Source organism: Schistocerca cancellata, chromosome 1 (assembly GCF_023864275.1).
Source record: "Schistocerca cancellata isolate TAMUIC-IGC-003103 chromosome 1, iqSchCanc2.1, whole genome shotgun sequence".
NCBI classification, from domain to species: Eukaryota; Metazoa; Arthropoda; class Insecta; order Orthoptera; family Acrididae; genus Schistocerca; species Schistocerca cancellata.
In genome coordinates, this window is record NC_064626.1 from 870944526 (window position 1) to 870964745 (window position 20220).

Genomic DNA, 20220 nt, shown 5'->3' on the forward strand with positions numbered 1-20220 from the left:
CAGTCCTGAAATGTCTGCATCAGATGTTTGCACACATTGTGACAAAAGTGTGCTGGAGTGCCATCATACATGAATCACATTTGTATTTGTTGCTACAACTGCATAACTGCCACAAAGATAGGCAATACATTAATGAGAAAGTCCAGACTATGTGCCCCAGTTAATCTTTGTGGTAGCACATATGGTCCTGTTACTGCATTGCCAAGTACATCTGCCTTTATGTTGATTGAGAATTGATGTTGATGCCTTATGTCCTGAATTGCTTTGGGATTTACAGCTGCCCATACATGCTGGTTATGGAAATTACAGCATCATCTCTTGTGAATCCTGCCTCATGAGTAAATAAAATCTCGGATGTGAACAGTGGATCTTTGGCACACTTCTGCAACAGCCATTGACAAAACTGCTGTCTGCCATGATGATCGCATGGCCTTAGGACCCATACGTGCTGTAGATGATTTTGGTGCAGCAATTGTTTATGAAGTACCCCCCAGATACAAGAGTGAGACACATTTTCTACTGCTGATAATCATCACACATTGCTCCTAGGAGTTTCTTCCACTGAATGTAGCACAGCACATGCTCCTCCATGTCAAATACGTAGACTGAGAGAGTCTTCCACTGCCAGTTTTCCAAGGTGCTAGGGTACCTGTGTCCCTCAGACATGGGAAAAGTCTGCTGAATAGCTTATTAGAGGGTACTCTATGCTGTGTATGTTTTTCCGCGTAGAGGACATTGGCTCGCAGACTACATCTTCTTGCTAAACCTTACCAGAATATCATATCTGCCATTTCACTTGGCAAGTAGTAGGCTTCAATTGCTAACAAGTGGTGGAAGAGAGAAAACATAAACGTACCACACCATTTGTATGTACAAACAGTGCAATAACAGTAAACTCATAAGTGCATCTGCATTTGGAAGAAGGTAAAACACAATGATACATACCCAGGGTTGACAGTGCTGTACAATAAGGCACACAAGCACAATGAAAACTAACGTAGCCTCCGACATAACTCAAGCCCCACAACTGACTGCAGAGCACCTAATGGTAGGTAGAGTCCTGTGAATAAGACATCATAATACCATTCCAACATATTTGGTGGAGCGCCAATGCAACTACTGTGCTAATATAAGCAACCAAGCATCATGCAGTCCTTCCTATAAACATGTGTTTATCTCAGAAAGTATGCGTCTCTGGGCCCATGTGTATTGGAATTATGTTTCTCATCTTGATGAGCACTATCACCTCTGATAGTATTCGACACTTTATGACACTGTATGAGGAGTTGTGGAAAGTGTGCACAATGAGCAGACATGAACCACAGGCAAGTACCATTCCCTAAGGTCACCGGGAGCAACAGGCTCATTTGAAATGAGGGGGACAGGGGTGGATATTTTAGGTTCATTTAACTGGACTCCAGGAGGAAACCATTTTGTTTTAATGATTATTGATCATTTCTCTTTATACTTGTAAATGGTCGCATCCCAAATAAACAAGCCACTGTGCTGGTGTAAGCCATGATCAACAACTGAATGCTCAGGTTTGGTGTGCTTGAAACAGTGATCACAGACCAAGATACAAATTTTATGTTGAACCTGATGAAATAACTGTGTCATTTGCTAATTGTATGAAAATTAAGAACTAGCTCTTTGCACCTACAGACTGATGGTAGAGTGGAATGCATGCACTGAGCTATGGGTAGAACGTTGAATTACTATGTTAACTCTCACCATAATGACTGGGATATATACCTGTCATTTGTCATGATAGCTTACATCTCAAAAGTTCACTCTAGCATTGGGAAATCACAGTATGAGATGGAATACGGGAGAAAGAGATGTCATTACCATTTGATACGGTTAGATGAAAAGCTGCCAAGGACGAAAAGTCAGTTCGATAATTTTACCAAATCATTGAGAGAGGTATGAAGGTACATGCAGAAGCAAACACAAAAGCCCTGGAATGACAAGAGGCAGCAGTGGAGCCCATGAGGAGATTACCACATTATAAGGTAGGCCAGTGCATAATTTTGTCAAGAGTTTGTCACAAAGTACAAAGGACCATACCAAGAGATAGGGACTATGTCACCAGTCAACATCAAGCTCCAGTTGCCCATGATAATAATGCATGTCGGATGAGTACAATCATTCCTAGGTGCTTCGGATTCATTTCCGTCAATCTCAGAAACCACACATGGGAAGGAGTGAGGAAAAGTGAGCAAAGGAGAGAGCATGAGGATGTTGAACAGCCTACATGATAGGTACCATATTCATTGATTTAGAAGGTGAGAAGAAATGTTGTCTGCATTTTATAATACCTGTTAATGTAATCACAGACTTGAGAGTTTAGTGTATCATGTGTAGTTATCAGAAGGTAATATTTTTTTGTGTGATGTGTAACTAGTAAGTTTTGTGTGCCACATTGTTATAATAATTAGCTGAAGGGTTCACTATCGTTCCATGTGTGAGAAATATGACCAGTGCCAACAGACCTCTCTGAAGGGAGGAAGGAGAATGATTGTAGTGGTTTAAACCTGTGTCTGGCTATCCTGATTTAGGTTTTCTCTGTGATGTCACCAGATTGCTTCATGCAAATGGTTCCTTTGAAAGGGCACAGTTGATTTCCTTCCCTAATCTGAGCTTGTGCTCTGTCTCTAATGACCTCATTGTCAACAGGACATTAAAACACTGATCACCTCCTCCTTCGCAATGATTGTAGTCCCTTTTTTCAGGTTGTTGTACAATGGGTATGAAGATGATTCTAGTCATGGTAATGCTTCTTTTCTTCATTGATGGTGGAGTGTTAGTGTTGCAGGATCAGGCACCTGGACAGCAGAGTCAGTCATTGATGGACATGAGATTAGTCTTTAATGCATGGGAACTGAGGAAAGAGGTGAGGGGGTTGGAGGATGTGTTTTCTGGACTACAACAGAAAGCAAAGGTCAGAGGTATAATCAGTGAAGTTGCAAAAGAGTACAATAAGTTGCATAAGTCTTAGGAACAGTTATGAGAGTGAATGTGGCGAGCGCTAGATTTACTACTCTGTAGTTTGTGATGACACAAGAGCGTTGGTTAACTGGTGGGGGGGGGGGGGGGGGGTCTTGAAACATGTGTTCAAGTCTGCAGATGAGAGTATCATCAGGGATTTGAATGGGATTATTTTAAAGGTGAATCTCACTCAGCCCTCGTTGTGTTGGTAGAAAAAACCATTAGACATGTAGGCAACCCAGCACCTAACTTAAACAACACCTTAAGACCAGACCTCCTCCGTGCACCAGATGAGCTTACAGCGGCACAAAAAGTTCGTATTATTGGCTCTGAGCACTATGGGACTGAACTTCTAAGGTCATCAGTCCCCTAGAACTTAAAACTACTTAAACCTAACTAACCTAAGGACATGACACACATCCATGGCCGGGGCAGGACTCGAACCTGCGACCATAGCGGTCGCACGGATCCAGACTATAGCGCCTAGAACCGCTCGGCCACCCAGGCCGGCAAAGTTCGTATTACCACCTATCAAATGCTCCACCATGTATGAAAATTTTGACTATTACTGTGTCGTATTCTGGAACCATTGTGATTTTGACTCTGATTCGTGTAACAGGTATCTATTTCAGACGAAAAACCATCAAAACCATCGACTTCCACTGCACCGCTAACCAATGGACTGGGATAACATTAGTAAATATCGTTTATTTACTTGCCTGTCTGAAAGAGCAGACATAACGATTATATTCAGAAAAAGCCAATGAAACGTGTGCTTTATGATATATTAGAGGCAACGAAGAGGAGAGTCTTGTTTTTTTTATGTCAATTTATGAAACGTGTCGAAATATTTTTTGTCCAAAGAGTAAACAGACACAAATCTGAAGACAGGATTTTGGGGGGGGGGGGGGGGGGCGAGTGAATATGGTGGGAAGTGTAAACTGCGATTGTGTTACCTCTACAAATATAAACGTAAATTGAACGGAAAATGTACGACATACGTAAAAATCAGTGAATACCGCAAGCTTAAATGCATTGTGCGTGATGATATAACTCAAGTGTCCGGAAATTCGGTCTAGAAATAGTGAACTACTGGTATGTATATGAAGTCAAATGAAATGGCTCACGAGTGTGATGTGCGCAATGTTCTACCACACGGAAATACAGCCGCTGAAAGTGAAAATATACCATGTAAAAAATGTGTAGCAGATATTGAATATTTTAAAAGAGTGCATCATAAGCATGCAACCAGCGATTAACACTTTAAATAGTGATCCAACGAAACTTCGAAACGAAAATACTGAACTGTTAGGTTATCTGAAATCGAGTGCACCAGTTAAAACAAATCCTACAAAAACTGTAAACAGAGAGAAAGAAAAGCAGAATGAATGGATCAGAAGCAAAAATACTACAGCGAAGGACCCAAGTGCTTGTGTTATGATGCGCCCTGATAAAACCAACAGCGTTAATACACATGAAAACTGTAAAAAAAAAAAGCGATCGACCAATGCCCCAAAAAATGATACACAGTGAAAACAGTCTAGTTAGACTGTGGTGAAAGCAAGAGACAGAACGTGTTAATTCTTTCTGAGAGTCATGGTCGTCACTGTGCAAAAATTATGATCTGTTGTCAAAATCAAAAACACTACATCTCTTCTGTTGTAAAACCTAACACACAGTTAAAGGACGTGGTTTGTAACATAGACTGGAAGACGAAAGAATATACGAAAAATGACAGTGTAATCATTCTAGGTAGGACAAACGACATCCTAAAGAAATTTCAGGATTTCAAATGTGCCTTAGGAGATTCTCTTTATAAGACAATCCACACAAAAGTTATCTTGTGCACAATTCAGTACAGATACGATGTACCAAAACTGAACAAAAATCTATGCTGCAAACGAATTCTCAGTGAGCACTGCAAAAAAATTATCAGCACGTAATGGTAATAGACGTCGATACATTCTTCAGCAGACGCGATTATACAAAGCATGGACTTTACTTGCGAATGGAAGGCGAAGAGAAATAATGTAGACATTTACAGCTAGCAGTAGGTGCCAATCTGCAAATACTAGTTCTAACGTACATACAATGTGAAGGCCTTTCAGCAAATATGACAGTGACAACACAAGAAAAATCAGCAGCAAAAATGGATTTATCCAACTCGATAGTTATGAAAGTTAAACGAGAAGCTGCAAAAAAGAACTGTACAACACCTTCATCTCTCAAAGAAGACACAGCAAAACAAAACTACCATCGACTAAACCACGCTGTGATAGCGGCAAAAGCATCTAACCCAGAAAAAAAGCAACTGAACCAAGTTCCACACCCAAAGATATTCAAGATACAACAAGAACAACTGGGCCCTGGAAACCACAAGCAGTACCTACAGGAAACCCACTAAGGACATCAGCAGATCCAGTCTCAAAAGTATCACCAACGACATCTAATTTTACATGTCTCAGTGAACACCAACAATCAACTACTACCACCCCAGCAACAGGAGGAAATTCAGCAATTCCTGTGAGAAGAAATGTTAGGCTACCATGTCATCTACAAGATTTTTTATTCCCAAAAAGCCTCAAGACCAAATTGGGAAAACCAGTGCACCTATCAACACCACCTCCAGTAGCAGTCCTTGCAGCAAAAACAGAAACCACCTCAACATCGACCACACTTCAGGATGAGAATGAAGATTTCCCACATAATTTAAATTCAGGAATAAAGGTAAGTGGTCAACCTAGTACAATCAGAACAAACTTAAAATCTCACCAGGTCACTCTTCTTCATCAGAATATACAGTCACATAGGAATAAAGTAAGAGATCTATAAATCTTGCTACAAGTGAACTCAGATATGTTAATATACTTTGCTTAACTGAACACTAGTTGAAAGAAAATGAGTTAAAGACAGTGAAAATACGGATTACATGTTAGCAGCACAAACTTGCAGAAATCAGTTTACACATGGAGGAAACTGCATATACATAAAGAAAGATATCAAATACAGTAACTTAGACAATGTTGAATCCTTAAACACTGATAAAGATTTTGAAATATCTGGCACAGAAATTCCAGCGTTCAAGTTAATTGTAATATGTTTATATAGATCTCCAGATGCGCACCTAAAAAAATTCAACACTCAGCTTGATACTTTACTAAATAAAGTAGTAACAAATCGAAAAACATTTCTTATATGTGGGGACCTGAATGTAGACTTTAATAAGCGAAGCAAATTCAAAATCTGAGCTGATGAACATATTAACAGCCAATAATTTGGAGATTACAATTCATTCCCCTACACGTGAAACGAATCATTCTAGTACTACCATAGACCAAATAATAATTAGCTGCCGGCCGGTGTGGCCGTGCGGTTAAAGGCGCTTCAGTCTGGAACCGCGTGACCGCTACGGCCGCAGGTTCGAATCCTGCCTCGGGCATGGATGTGTGTGATGTCCTTAGGTTAGTTAGGTTTAATTAGTTCTAAGTTCTAGGCGACTGATGACCTCAGAAGTTAAGTCGCATAGTGTTCAGAGCCATAGCCTAATAATTAGCTCCAAAAAAATACACTCCTGGAAATTGAAATAAGAACACCGTGAATTCATTGTCCCAGGAAGGGGAAACTTTATTGACACATTCCTGGGGTCAGATACATCACACGATCACACTGACAGAACCACAGGCACATAGACACAGGCAACAGAGCATGCACAATGTCGGCACTAGTACAGTGTATATCCACCTTTCGCAGCAATGCAGGCTGCTATTCTCCCATGGAGACGATCGTAGAGATGCTGGATGTAGTCCTGTGGAACGGCTTGCCATGCCATTTCCACCTGGTGCCTCAGTTGGACCAGCGTTCGTGCTGGACGTGCAGACCGCATGAGACGGCGCTTCATCCAGTCCCAAACATGCTCAATGGGGGACAGATCCGGAGATCTTGCTGGCCAGGGTAGTTGACTTACACCTTCTAGAGCACGTTGGGTGGCACGGGATACATGCGGACGTGCATTGTCCTGTTGGAACAGCAAGTTCCCTTGCCGGTCTAGGAATGGTAGAACGATGGGTTCGATGACGGTTTGGATGTACCGTGCACTATTCAGTGTCCCCTCGACGATCACCAGTGGTGTACGGCCAGTGTAGGAGATCGCTCCCCACACCATGATGCCGGGTGTTGGCCCTGTGTGCCTCGGTCGTATGCAGTCCTGATTGTGGCGCTCACCTGCACGGCGCCAAACACGCATACGACCATCATTGGCACCAAGGCAGAAGCGACTCTCATCGCTGAAGACGACACGTCTCCATTCGTCCCTCCATTCACGCCTGTCGCGACACCACTGGAGGCGGGCTGCACGATGTTGGGGCGTGAGCGGAAGACGGCCTAACGGTGTGCGGGACCGTAGCCCAGCTTCATGGAGACGGTTGCGAATGGTCCTCGCCGATACCCCAGGAGCAACAGTGTCCCTAATTTGCTGGGAAGTGGCGGTGCGGTCCCCTACGGCACTGCGTAGGATCCTACGGTCTTGGCGTGCATCCGTGCGTCGCTGCGGTCCGGTCCCAGGTCGACGGGCACGTGCACCTTCCGCCAACCACTGGCGACAACATTGATGTACTGTGGAGACCTCACACCCCACGTGTTGAGTAATTCGGCGGTACGTCCACCCGGCCTCCCACATGCCCACTATACGCCCTCGCTCAAAGTCCGTCAACTGCACATACGGTTCATGTCCACGCTGTCGTGGCATGCTACCAGTGTTAAAGACTGCGATGGAGCTCCGTATGCCACGGCAAACTGGCTGACACTGACGGCGGCGGTGCACAAATGCTGCGCAGCTAGCGCCATTCGACGGCCAACACCGCGGTTCCTGGTGTGTCCGCTGTGCCGTGCGTGTGATCATTGCTTGTACAGCCCTCTCGCAGTGTCCGGAGCAAGTATGGTGGGTCTGACACACCGGTGTCAATGTGTTCTTTTTTCCATTTCCAGGAGTGTATAAATCAGTTGTAATTAAAGCTGGACCGGCAGACCATCATGCACAGGCTATAAACTTTTGTCTAAACACTAATCCATCCTATAATTATATCAGGAAGACAACACACATGGGCAGAACTTTCAATAATACTGCAGTAAAAACATTCCAGAATTATCTCCAACAAGAATCATGGGAGCTAGAGTATAGTACAGAAAATATTTCTGACAAGTTTCAGACATTCATGAATATTTTTAAATATTATTTTGATCTTGCTTTTCCATTGAAAGCCAAAACAACCCAAACCACTAAAGGCAACAAGTGGATTACTAGTGGTATAAGGAAATCTTGTGCTAGCTAACAGCACCTTCACAATATTGCAAGAAGCTACAACACAACTCAGGAGTTTGACAGTTACTTTAAAAAATATAAATCTATCTTAAATAAAATTATAAAGGAGGCAAAGAAACGAGACAATGACAAACACATAGAAGATGCTTCAAACAGAACCAAAGCAATCTGGCAAGTTGTAAACAAAGAAACCATATCTTACAAAAATAGAGTTAATAATATAGTATTAAAGGTGGGCTTGGACATTAATAACCCACAGGAAGTAGCTAATATGTTTAATAACTATTTTATAAATGTAACAGAGAAACTACTACAACACATCTCTAATAGAAAACAGCATACAGAAAAGGGGAAAAAAGTCTCAATCAAATCTATGTTTCTGTACCCAACAAATGTAGAAGAAGTAGGTAGAGGTTACAATAAAAAGTCTCAAAATGAAACACTCTGCAGGCATAGATGATATACCTGATTTCATTATAAAGAAATGTGGGGACTTGATCACTGAGACCTTAACTCACTTACGTCACCTATCTTTTGCTACAGGAACTTTTCTTTCATGTTTGAAAATAGTTAAAGTAATGCCATTATACAAGAAAGGAAACAAAGATGATATTTTCAACTACAGACCATTGGCACTTCTGTCTGTTTTCTCAAAAATATTACAAAGTCTATTCAATAAGAGACTAACAGACTTCTTAAAGGACAATGGCATTCTGTCGGAATCTCAACATGGATTTAGAGCAAACCATTCTACCGAGTCAGCAGTTCATTCCTTCCTATTAGAGGCACTGATAGCATTAGACAACAAAAAACTTACCATGGGCATATTTTTAGATTTGTCAGAGGCTTTTGACACCATAAATGATGACAAATTGCTACACAAGCTACAAAATCTTGGCTATAGGCCTAACAGCTACCAACTGGCTCAGCTCTTATCTTAAGAACAGGGAGCAATATGTGGAAATAGAACAGGAAAGGGATAATGACAGTAGGAAATATAATTCCAAGCTACTGATTGTTAAATATGGAGTGCCACAAGGATCAGTAATGGGTCCTGTTCTGTTCTTACTCTATGTAAATGACCTAAACATAAGCAATGATAGCAGTAAAATATTTCAATTTGCTGATGATACGAGTGTTCTAATTACAGGAAACTCAGAAGAAACTCTTGTAAAAGACATAAGAGAAGCCACTGACAGGCTAACATGTTACTTTGATGACAATGACTTAATAATAAACACTGGAAAAACTGTAGCTATGGATATACAGACAGTACAAACAAAAAATCTGATATCACCCAATCTAGAGCTATATGGACAGACAATTGCCAAAACAGCCTGTACCAAATTTCTTGGACTTCATCTAGAAGACAACTTGCAATGGAAAGCACATATTGAGCAAATGAACAAAAAATTATGTACTTCTTGTTTTGTGTTAGATACATTAAAAAACTGTACCAGCTACAACACTCTTCATTGTGTATATTATGCAGTTGTACACTCTCACCAGCGGTATGGGATTATGTTCTGGGAAAATTCTGCAGCTGCCATCAAGACATTCAAAATTCAAAAAAAAAATTGTAAGAATAATGGAAGAGGTAGATAATCGCAAATCATGTAGACCATTGTTTCAAAAAAGGATGATCATGCCACTTCCTTGCATATATATATACACTTGAAAATATAATTTGTTTAAAGCAAAATTTACATACAAAAAGACCACTCACCACTCAGAATCACGCTATACACAGCTATTATACAAGACAAAAATTGCATGTACATGCTCAAAGCGCCAACACAAAGTTATTTCAAAACAGTCTTATCCATCCTACTATCAAACTGTACAATGCCTTATGGGATACCATTAAACACTTACAAAACATTGGTCACTTCAAATCTAAATTGAAGTCGTACTTGGTTGATCACTGCTTTTACACAGTAAATGAATACCTACAAAAATAAATTTTTCTATGTTAACCCAAAGTAGTCTCATTCAGAAAAACATCTGTATTTAACTCTCTGTATATAGCATAACAACATTTATTTAAGTATTCATCATTAATTGATATATTAATGTGTGTTTTTTTGTACAAAGGTATATTATATGTAAAACTGTTAATATTAACATAAAAATCGAAATATCTCTTGCACATTGTGCAGCTGTAAATGAAAATTGATCAATAAATCAAATCAATAAATCAAATGTTGCACCACAACTCTGCAGGGACAACTAACCGTCCTGTGTCGGTCAGCTGGACGACATCATAGAGGATCGAGCAGTCATCTGCCTGCAATCCAGACATTGTTACGCAAAAAGGTGTATTGAGAGTGCAAGAGTGCTTATTGAGGACACTGAGAACTCGAAAGACGTCTACCAGCGCTTGTGAAAGGTAATGCTGAGAAATATTACGAGGGTGAGTCAAATGAAAACCTTAAATTTGTAATAATAAATCGTAATTTCGCACTGTTATCCTGTAAGTTGGTAAGCCTGCTACAAACAGCGTGCAGAATGGCCTGTAGGTGGCAGCATAGTGCAGATGCACACATACCGCCACAGTATCAGTATAAAGATGGCCACCCCACTTGCGACTTGCACCAGGGAAGAACAGTATTCTGTTATTCGATTTTTGCGTAGTGAAGGTGTGAAACCTATTGAAATTCATCGATGAATGAAGGTTCAGTACGGTGATGCATGTTTGTCACAGCAGCAAGTCTACGAATGGTGTAGGAAGTTCGCAAATGGTGTGCCTTCAGTGGAAGATGCTCCTCATCCAGGTCAGGTGCAACGAGTGTGACTCCACAGTACATTGCAGCAGTTGAAGCCATAGTGAAAGAAAACCACCGAGTGACACTGAATGGCATTGAAGTATGTTTACAGATTAGTCATGGGTCAGGACACCACATTGTGCATGATGTGCTCCAGTTTCACAAAGTGTCTGCAAGATGGGTACCATGGCAGCTGACTCCTGAAATTAGAGAATGATGTGTTGATTCCTGTGAAGAACTTCTTCGGCGCTTTGAACGAGGAGGTGACGGTTTCCTTGTAAGAATCGTTACTGGGGACGAAACCTGGGTTCACTTCCACCAACCGAAAACGAAGAGAGCGAAGCGAGCAAGGAATGGCGCCATTCCTTATCACCAAAACCAAAGAAGTTTCGAACAGAACCATCAGCAGGGAAAGTTATGCTGACTCTCTTTTGGGATGACAAAGGTTTCATTTTGGAGCATTACATGAGTAGAGGTACCACTGTCACCAGTGCATCATACACAGATTTCCTAAAAAATCATCTGCGGCCTGCAATCAAATCAAAGTGACGTGGATTGCTGCCATCAGGTGTGACAATGCAAGGCCCCCATACTGCCCGTACAACAGTTGCAACAATCACAGACTTGCATTTTGAGTGTCTTCCTCATCCTCTATACTCATCAGACCCTGTCTAAAGTGATATCCATATGTTTGGACCACTCAAAGGCGCAATGGATGAAAGAAGTTCCGTTCTGGTGAAGAGGTAGGCCACGAGGTGCATGAGTGCTTGTGCAGGCTACCAAAAGAATTTTTTTCTAAAGGAGTTTATGCAATTTGTAAGCGCTTGAGGACTTGCATTAAGTGTGGGGCAGATTATGTTGAAAAGTGATACAGCTTTGTACCACTTCTGCACAATAAATAATATATTTTAAAAATTTAAGGTTTTCATTTGACTCACCCTTGTACATTTATGACAGTGTTCTGGATGAGATGACCAAGCAAAAAGTCAGAACAAATGAAGCAATTGCCACCCAATCGTGACATCCTGCCTCCCTAGCCTGCTATGAGTTCTGACGTGAAAGTGCTACTGTTGGAGAAATACTAACCAGCCAGCTAACAAATATTCTCCTCAGATCACACCCTCACTCTCAGATGTTCTCAGGTGCTAGCCAACGATCTTTGTACATGACAGTATCCAGGTGTGTATGTGATGTCGAATAGCACAGTCTACAACAGTGGTTAACTTTAAGATGAAGACTTTTGCAATACCAGATGACACAGCCAGCAATATTCATTGAACCTGACTCCTGTAGCTGCAGGCACCCGCTTGAGCTGGATTTTGTGTGCGGACAGCTTGGCATCTTCACACTGTGGGTTCATCTGCTGGGTCACTTCCTCCTGCTAGTAACCACCTCCCTGGTGAGCCTAGTTTTGGAACCTTAGCTGGGGGCTGCCCAACTATACTGTTGCTATCCACCGGTTCCTGTGCACTGTCATTTTTGCCGATCACCCCCAGAGAGGGCACATACTTTCGACTTTGGACTGGCTGGATACTATGATTTAAACACTGTTAATCCCAATGTTGCACACAGCAATCACGAGGCAGCCAAGCTGCCTGAGTCTGCACTTCCATCCATCATCGGCATTCTGCAGCCTTCCTACTATCTCCCTAGCAGGCAGTCGCTTACATCATTGGAGGGCAAGAGCCTTCCCAATTTTCACCAGCTGCGACCCTGACCCAGTACGTAACATGAATAAAGGACTATTTTATTCAGATATGTTTTACTAACAGTACTCCCTGTGATTCCAGTCACTACCTATTCCTCAGCCCCCATCCAGGCCAGGGGGCTATGCTTCATCATGACTTGTGACAATCAATCACAACGCTGCACTTGGTGTCACTTTCTGACCGTAATGAGATTAATGCACACGAAGGCTTATAACAACATAAATGTAGAAATTTTTAGAGGGAATGAAACACTTCATGACGAGCAGTTACTTCGTAGAAATATTGTGTAGTCAACGAAATACCATCCAATGCAATGATGAGGAATATTTATCTATTGTACCACTCACTCTAGCATGTAGGAAATCTTTTCTTGCAAGCTCAGATTTTTCTAGTGACTTCACAATTAATGTCTTCGCCAGCTCTCTGGCCGCTCGGTGTTTCATTTTTTGTATTCGTTTCTTAATAAATCTTAATTTTACCTCATGCTGGGGGCCTTTCATCATGTACCTACACAACTGCCCCCACACTGTACGTTGACATGGTATGGAGACGTACAATGATTCCATTTTTTTTGTCGGCTTCCTTTTTTATTTAATGGAATGGATATCTCAACTTATCCTATGTATGTTAGAATTCTACAAGAAATTAAAAGATTATATGCATAATATGACAGTTCATTACCTATTTGAATTTAGCGCGCTAACACTAATATTCAGTTTGCTTCATTCTCGCCGCCGGGTTTCGCACTGGCCGATTTGTCGGCTACGAGCTAGAGGCTAACGGTCAACATGCTAGAAGCTACCGTCGCAAGTGCGTGCACTCTCTGTCTCAGTGTTGATTCCACATTGAGTATCACACTTTCACCTGAGTGTCACATATCGAAGAATTGCTGTTGCGTTTGTCTTCATTCTGGGTGCAGTGGATGTGTGCTTGTTGTTGAAAATCCGACACTGTGGCAGAAGATCTCCATTTTTACGGCCCGGGCGTCATTATTACTCGTCGTACTCGCATTTTCAACAGAGAGAACCCTTATCAACAGCATCCGACGATGAGGTAAGTACCGGCTCGAACAAATATAGTTCACTTGTCACTGTGTCAAGTGTTGTGAGCCACGATACTCAGAAGTTATTCTGTTGCACAGACATGTTCATATCACCACACTTGACCGTCTACTTGTTGAAAGACACATATAGCCATCCAAAACATAGTATAAATTGCTTGTCATTAAAGTTCATTTCTTCATATAGAGTTTGGTTTCCAACGAAAATTTGTACAAGTATTGAGTTAAAAAAATATACATAACATGATAGCTTATACCTATGACTGACATTCCATCCATCACTTATATTACGAATATAAATTTCTTAAGTTTTAAAACGTCATAAAATTTTCGTTAACTGGGTTCTGTTACTACAGTTTGTTTGTTAGTTTCAACTTCTCTTAGTTCACATCCTGTGTACAAATTAATTACATATCACATTATTATGACACAATACAAGCATATGATACATTATGTTTCATTTTATAGTAGGGAAGGAGGGAAATACTCATCTACTGGTTCAGGGATTTATGAGGAATGTTGCTCGTATAATGATGGACTAGTTGCCAAGGAACTTTTGTTTCATTAAAATATGTGTACCGATTAATCAACCATGTAGCATCATGTTGTTTCTCCACTTGTTAGTGCTACTTTCTTCAATTCACGTGTAGCTTAGTGTAAAACATGACGTTTTAACCATCGTAGACTTATCTTTCTCAAATACCTGGAAATGTCATTATTCAAGATTTCATATGACACCATAAAAGTGAACTGGTTTTTGTAAAATCTGATGCTTAAATGTTTATGTGTACTCTGCAGCGAATTGGTACTGATAATTGTCACGGAAACACACTGCGACTATGCATATTTCGTTTTTCGTTTGCCATATGACCTTTGTATGAATATCCTTATAACTAAATTGTTTACTCGAGATGCGGCCCGTTTCTTCATTTTCTACCTGCTACTCTCGACGTAATTCTCTTCTTCCGCGCCGTGACGATGCACTGAAAGAAACAACTTAAAACTAATTGCAGTACATAGCTCGGTGGCCACTGATACATCTGATCATTGTATACGTCCGCAGATATTTCCATACGTTGTTTAAATTCGTAGACATTCGTTTATTCTGTTATCCATTACGATCATTTATTCGGCAAAGAAAATTATTTGACATATCTCATAGTATTTTGTCGTTAGCCCATAGCTTATACGTCTCGTATAGTTTTTCATAATGCTTCCTTTTGGTTGTAAATATGTTGTATGTAGCTCAGTATGTAATTAAATCTCTGTGTACATATATCAATAGATTCCTTAGTTCTTAGATAGTAAATGTATTTGCGTAGTATTTCCGTTTATTTTGTATTTAAGTTAGGTACATATTGCATTCCTATTTTAGTTGCGCCTTCTGCCAGTCTGTCGCGCATGCGAACAGGTCACTGTCTCCTCTTCTACTACTGACGTCAGTGCGTAATGTTGAGCGAACGACAGCTGAGCCATAAGAGAATTTCGTTTATACTTACTGTGTTATTCCTCATTGCTGTTAATTTTTATGCATACGTGTACAAATCAAAAGAATTACTTATGCCTATACACGTTACTTTATCTTAAAATACACTCCAGAAGAAAAATTACACTTAGAAAAATGTACACTATGTACAATTGTCTTGCGATTAAAAAAAACAGTTACCATGTTTCGTCATTCTATAAATGCTTTTATATCTTTGTGAAGATGGAGACCCTTGTCTCTTTCTGTTTTTTCATAAACTAACCTGTACACCCCAGGATATGGTATTTTGGAATTCCATATGGTCCTGAATAGAGTAATTGCCACTCCTTATTCAGTTTGCCAAATTTTGTCGATGTAGGGTGCGTCCGTAAGAAGACTCGCTGCCCTTCAAAACACTGTGTAACACGTTTCAGTTTTTTCTTATAAATTTTCCTTCTACACTTGTCCCTGTTTTCTAGTGTAACTATGGCTTGTTTGATTTTGTCTTGCAGTGTCATTTCTGTAGTGGGTACCTTTGGTACGGGCAACTCCCACTTATTCGTTTGTTTTGTCCGGAACATCAATTCATTAGGAGAATGTGGAAGGTTATTGACAACTGGCCTGAAAGGAGTTACGCATTCTACCCATCGGGTGTATTTGTGAGGGGTGTATGTCCTAATAAAACGGTTAAATTCTTTAAAGACTCGTTCAACTGGGCTTGCTTCTGGGTGTAAAAGGCTTACTAATATGTGCTTTATGTCCTGTGAGGTCATAAATTGTTTCCAATTTTGCCCACCGAAATATGAAGCATTGTCAGTAAGTAGTACCTTTGGTTTACCTACTCTTCTCAAATACTCTCCCTGAATTCTTTTTCTGTTATTTGTGGCTGTTGCATTTTTAATGGCATACATTTTGATATGTTTCGAGAAAATATCATATAGTACTACTACGTATCTTACTCCTCGTTTACTTCTTGGATATGCACCAGCTACGTCCAGGGATACTACATCTAGAGGGCTTTCTGTGAGTATCGCGTGTAGCTCAGTATATTTTGACACATTGGACTGTCTTGATTTTTGACATGTTACACACCTTCTTAATACCTGTAGGACTCTCCTTTTCAAATTTCGAAAATAATGAAGTGTTGCAACATTTTCAGTACATATGCCTACTCCATACTGTCCCCATATTTCATGTGTGTGTTTTATAAATTCATCGATATAATCTTCAGGAATACACACACACCAATGAACAGATATTTCATGTTTCCTATGAAACCATACGCCCTTACACTCCTGATACTATTTCCTTACCTTTCCACCTTTATCTTGCTGACGGTTTTTCATGGCTTTTCTCCATCTACGATCTTGCTGTTGTATAATATTCATTTGCTTACAAAACGTATGGTAACTGGACCGTTGTGCTGTACCTTGCAATAGTAACGTTCTGATTTCTGCATCCTGCTCTGTTAATACACTAAATTCCTCTAAACTCTTGTGGTAACTTGGACAAGGCTACCACAATAACATTCTGAGTTCCTTTAATATTTATGATTTCGAAACTGAATTCTTATAAATATAGACACCACCTAGCCAATCTACGGTGTAATAGTTTACTTGTTAAAAGAAATGACAGTTACTGATGGTCACAGTAAACTTTGGTATTCTTGCCCCACAAAAAATATTCAAACTTTTTAAATGACCATATTACAGGCAAACTTTCCAATCCAGACACAGATTAGGATCATTCTGCTTCTGAAACGTGCAACTAGCAAAACTGATGACCTTGGCTACTTCCTTACCGTCGTCCTCTCGCATCTGGAGTAAGCATGCCCCCAGCAAGTGAGATGAGGCATCTGTGCATAGACAAAACTCCTTGGACAAGTCATGGTGGCTAAGAATGTTTGCATTGACCAACGCCTGCTTAATGTTATCAAAGTCCTTTCGACACTTATTATCCAATAACCAAAGCCTATTTTTTCGTAACAAGTTGAGCAATGCATCACTGTTCATCAGTTGTTGCGGTATGAACTTACGAAAAAACGAAACTAGTCCTAAAAAAGGCCTCTAGTTGTTTTTTATTTCTTGGAGCTAGACAATTGCGTATGGAATCAAGTTTATTTGGATCAGGTAATATACCTTGTTCTGACACATGTCCTAAAAATCTAACTTGGTCCTTACCAAAACTAGACTTTTTTAAAGGTGGCTGTTACTCTGTAATCTGCAAATCGTTGAAGCACCTGTTTAATGAGCCTGATATGTTCTAACCAAGTGGGTGTGGCTATTAGCATGTCGTCTACATAAACAGTGACTTTGCTAAGCAATTCTGGTCCTAAAACCTGGTCCAATACAGATGTAAATACTCCTGAGTTAATGTTCATTCCAAAAGGTTGTTGTTGTTGTTGTTGTTGTTGTTGTGGTCTTCAGTCCTGAGACTGGTTTGATGCAGCTCTCCATGCTACTCTATCCTGTGCAAGCTGCTTCATCTCCCAGTACCTACTGCAACCTACATCCTTCTGAATCTGCTTAGTGTATTCATCTCTTGGTCTCCCTCTACGATTTTTACCCTCCACGCTGCCCTCCAATACTAAACTGGTGATCCCTGGATGCCTCAGAACATGTCCTACCAACCGATCCCTTCTTCTGGTCAAGTTGTGCCACAAACTTCTCTTCTCCCCAATCCTATTCAATACTTCCTCATTAGTTATGTGATATACCCATCTAATCTTCAGCATTCTTCTGTAGCACCACATTTCGAAAGCTTCTATTCTCTTCTTGTCCAAACCATTTATCGTCCATGTTTCACTTCCATACATGGTTACACTCCATACAAATACTTTCAGAAACGACTTCCTGACACTTAAATCTATACTCGATGTTAACAAATTTCTCTTCTTCAGAAATGCTTTCCTTGCCATTGCCAGTCTACATTTTATATCCTCTCTACTTCGACCATCATCAGTTATTTTGCTCCTCAAATAGCAAAACTCATTTACAACTTTAAGTGTCTCATTTCCTAATCTAAGAACACGAAATTCGTAACTTCTGCCACCACAAAAAAATGCTGTATGTTTTCGACTTTCTTCGTGGATCATTATTTGCCAGTAGGATACTTGAGAACGAGTATACTGAAATATTTTGTATTGTAAAACTTTAGAAGCTGTTTGTCCAAATTGCTGGTTTATGCATATTGGTACTATAATCTTATTGATACATGTAGCATCGAGGACTAATCTTACAGAACCATCTGGTTTGCTAACTAGTAATATTGGACTACAATAGGGTGAAAATAAAGGTTGTATAATTCCCCATTTAATCATACGATTGATCCTTCCCATACTGCCTCTCGTTTTGACCATGGAATAGGACTTAACATTACACAAAATGTTTCATGTGGATAGACTTCAAATTTATATTCATAGTGTTTTATTATTCCTGGATCCTTACTGCAAACATTGGCATGCTTAAATAACAAGTTAGAAAGTTCTTGTCGTTGCATCTCATTTAGTACCTGTGATTCACTTAGTTTCTGCTCTACTATTTCGCAACTAACCTCAGTGTTTGCTTCTTGTTCAGTATCGAATTTGTCTGTGAAATATACAGCTGTTAAGGAATATTGTACCACTACATTTCAGTCTGGTTTGTTTTCGTTACTTTCATAAGGTGTTCTGACTCAATCAATAGAACAGATCTGGTCATTTACAAAAAAAGTGACATTTACCATTACCTATGTTAATCTGCGTTTTATATGTTCTAAACATGTACATGCCAATAAGACAGTTAACTAAAATTTTGTCGGTTATACGAAAGTTGCATTTCACTGTCAAATGTTCAATTTGTAATGGAATAAGGACCTGAGGTTTCACCAGTGTAGTCTTACTGCTTGTAGCAGTTTGCACCTTGCCGTTTTGGACAGGAAATGTTGGGAACTGGCCTCTCTTTTTCAATTCCCAAAAGAATGCATTTGACATTAGGTTAGTAGTTGAACCTGTATCCAAAATTAACTGTGTGTCAATGTTAAATATTTTCACCTTAATAATTGCTTGTGTTTGTTTTTCCTTGACCTTTTCTACTATATCTAATTCACGCTGATACAAATCATCCTTCATGTCACCTTATTTGTCAAACCTTACAAAACGTTGTTCTACCTTGTCCCCACTCCCTGATAGGTCAATGTCCTGGGGCTTAACTACGACCTGTTGGTGTTTTCCGACGGCGTAGTGTGACTTAATTCGTAACCTGGAGACATTTTAGTTAGTTGCACTGTGCGGGTACTTCTCCAATTTGTGTCATTAGCTGCTATGCAGTTATTTTGCTGCCCAAAGGTCCGCTGCGGTACATCGTTAAGACATGCCATTGATGCCGTGCGTCTGCCACTGCTGCGCTTGGCCATTTCTATTCATTTCGGCATATGGCCTTGTGATGGTGGATTTTAATCCGCTCGTGCGTTGAAATTTCTCCTGTTGTTTTGGAAATTTCTTTTAAATCGTTTGTTTTTTCCATCACCGTTACCGTAATCATACCTCTTGGTATGTAATTTTGCTGTTGTGTACTATCCTTGCGTGTGTTTAGACCACATTTTACTGACTTATTTACATAAATATGTTGTTGTTGTGCCTGATCGGGTACAGGTCTTTTCCTCACAGATTAAGTCGACAGAATCAAGCACTGACAGAAAATATTCAGTGTCATGCTCTGGCATTGTGACTAATTTTTCTCTAATCTGCCATGGTAAACGACTTTTCAAAATTTTTAACATGTCTACCTGTGATATTGGGTCCGTCCAGTAGAGCGTATTGTTCAGATATTTTTCAAAGTATCCTCATATACTACCGTATTTGCCATTTAATAGTGCAGGGTTGAAAACCTCGCGTCTGAGTCTTTATTGCACTACCTCAGACCAGTATTTGTCGACGA

At 40.2% G+C, this 20220-nt stretch overlaps 1 protein-coding gene across 4 annotated transcripts in view; it reads right to left on the reverse strand.

Moving 5' to 3' along the window:
• The window catches only part of LOC126190007 (tektin-1), a 132668-nt gene that overhangs the window by 95983 nt on the left and 16465 nt on the right, over positions 1-20220 (reverse strand). The window contains exon 1 of one of the 4 annotated variants that reach the window (XM_049930985.1): positions 5205-5280. The exons of 2 other annotated variants lie outside the window; for them this stretch is intronic. The gene's annotated coding sequence lies outside the window, so the exon portion shown is untranslated. Of the gene's footprint in view, positions 1-5074; positions 5115-5204; positions 5281-20220 lie in introns of those variants that run through there. One more of the 4 variants, XM_049930987.1, reaches the window with a different exon arrangement.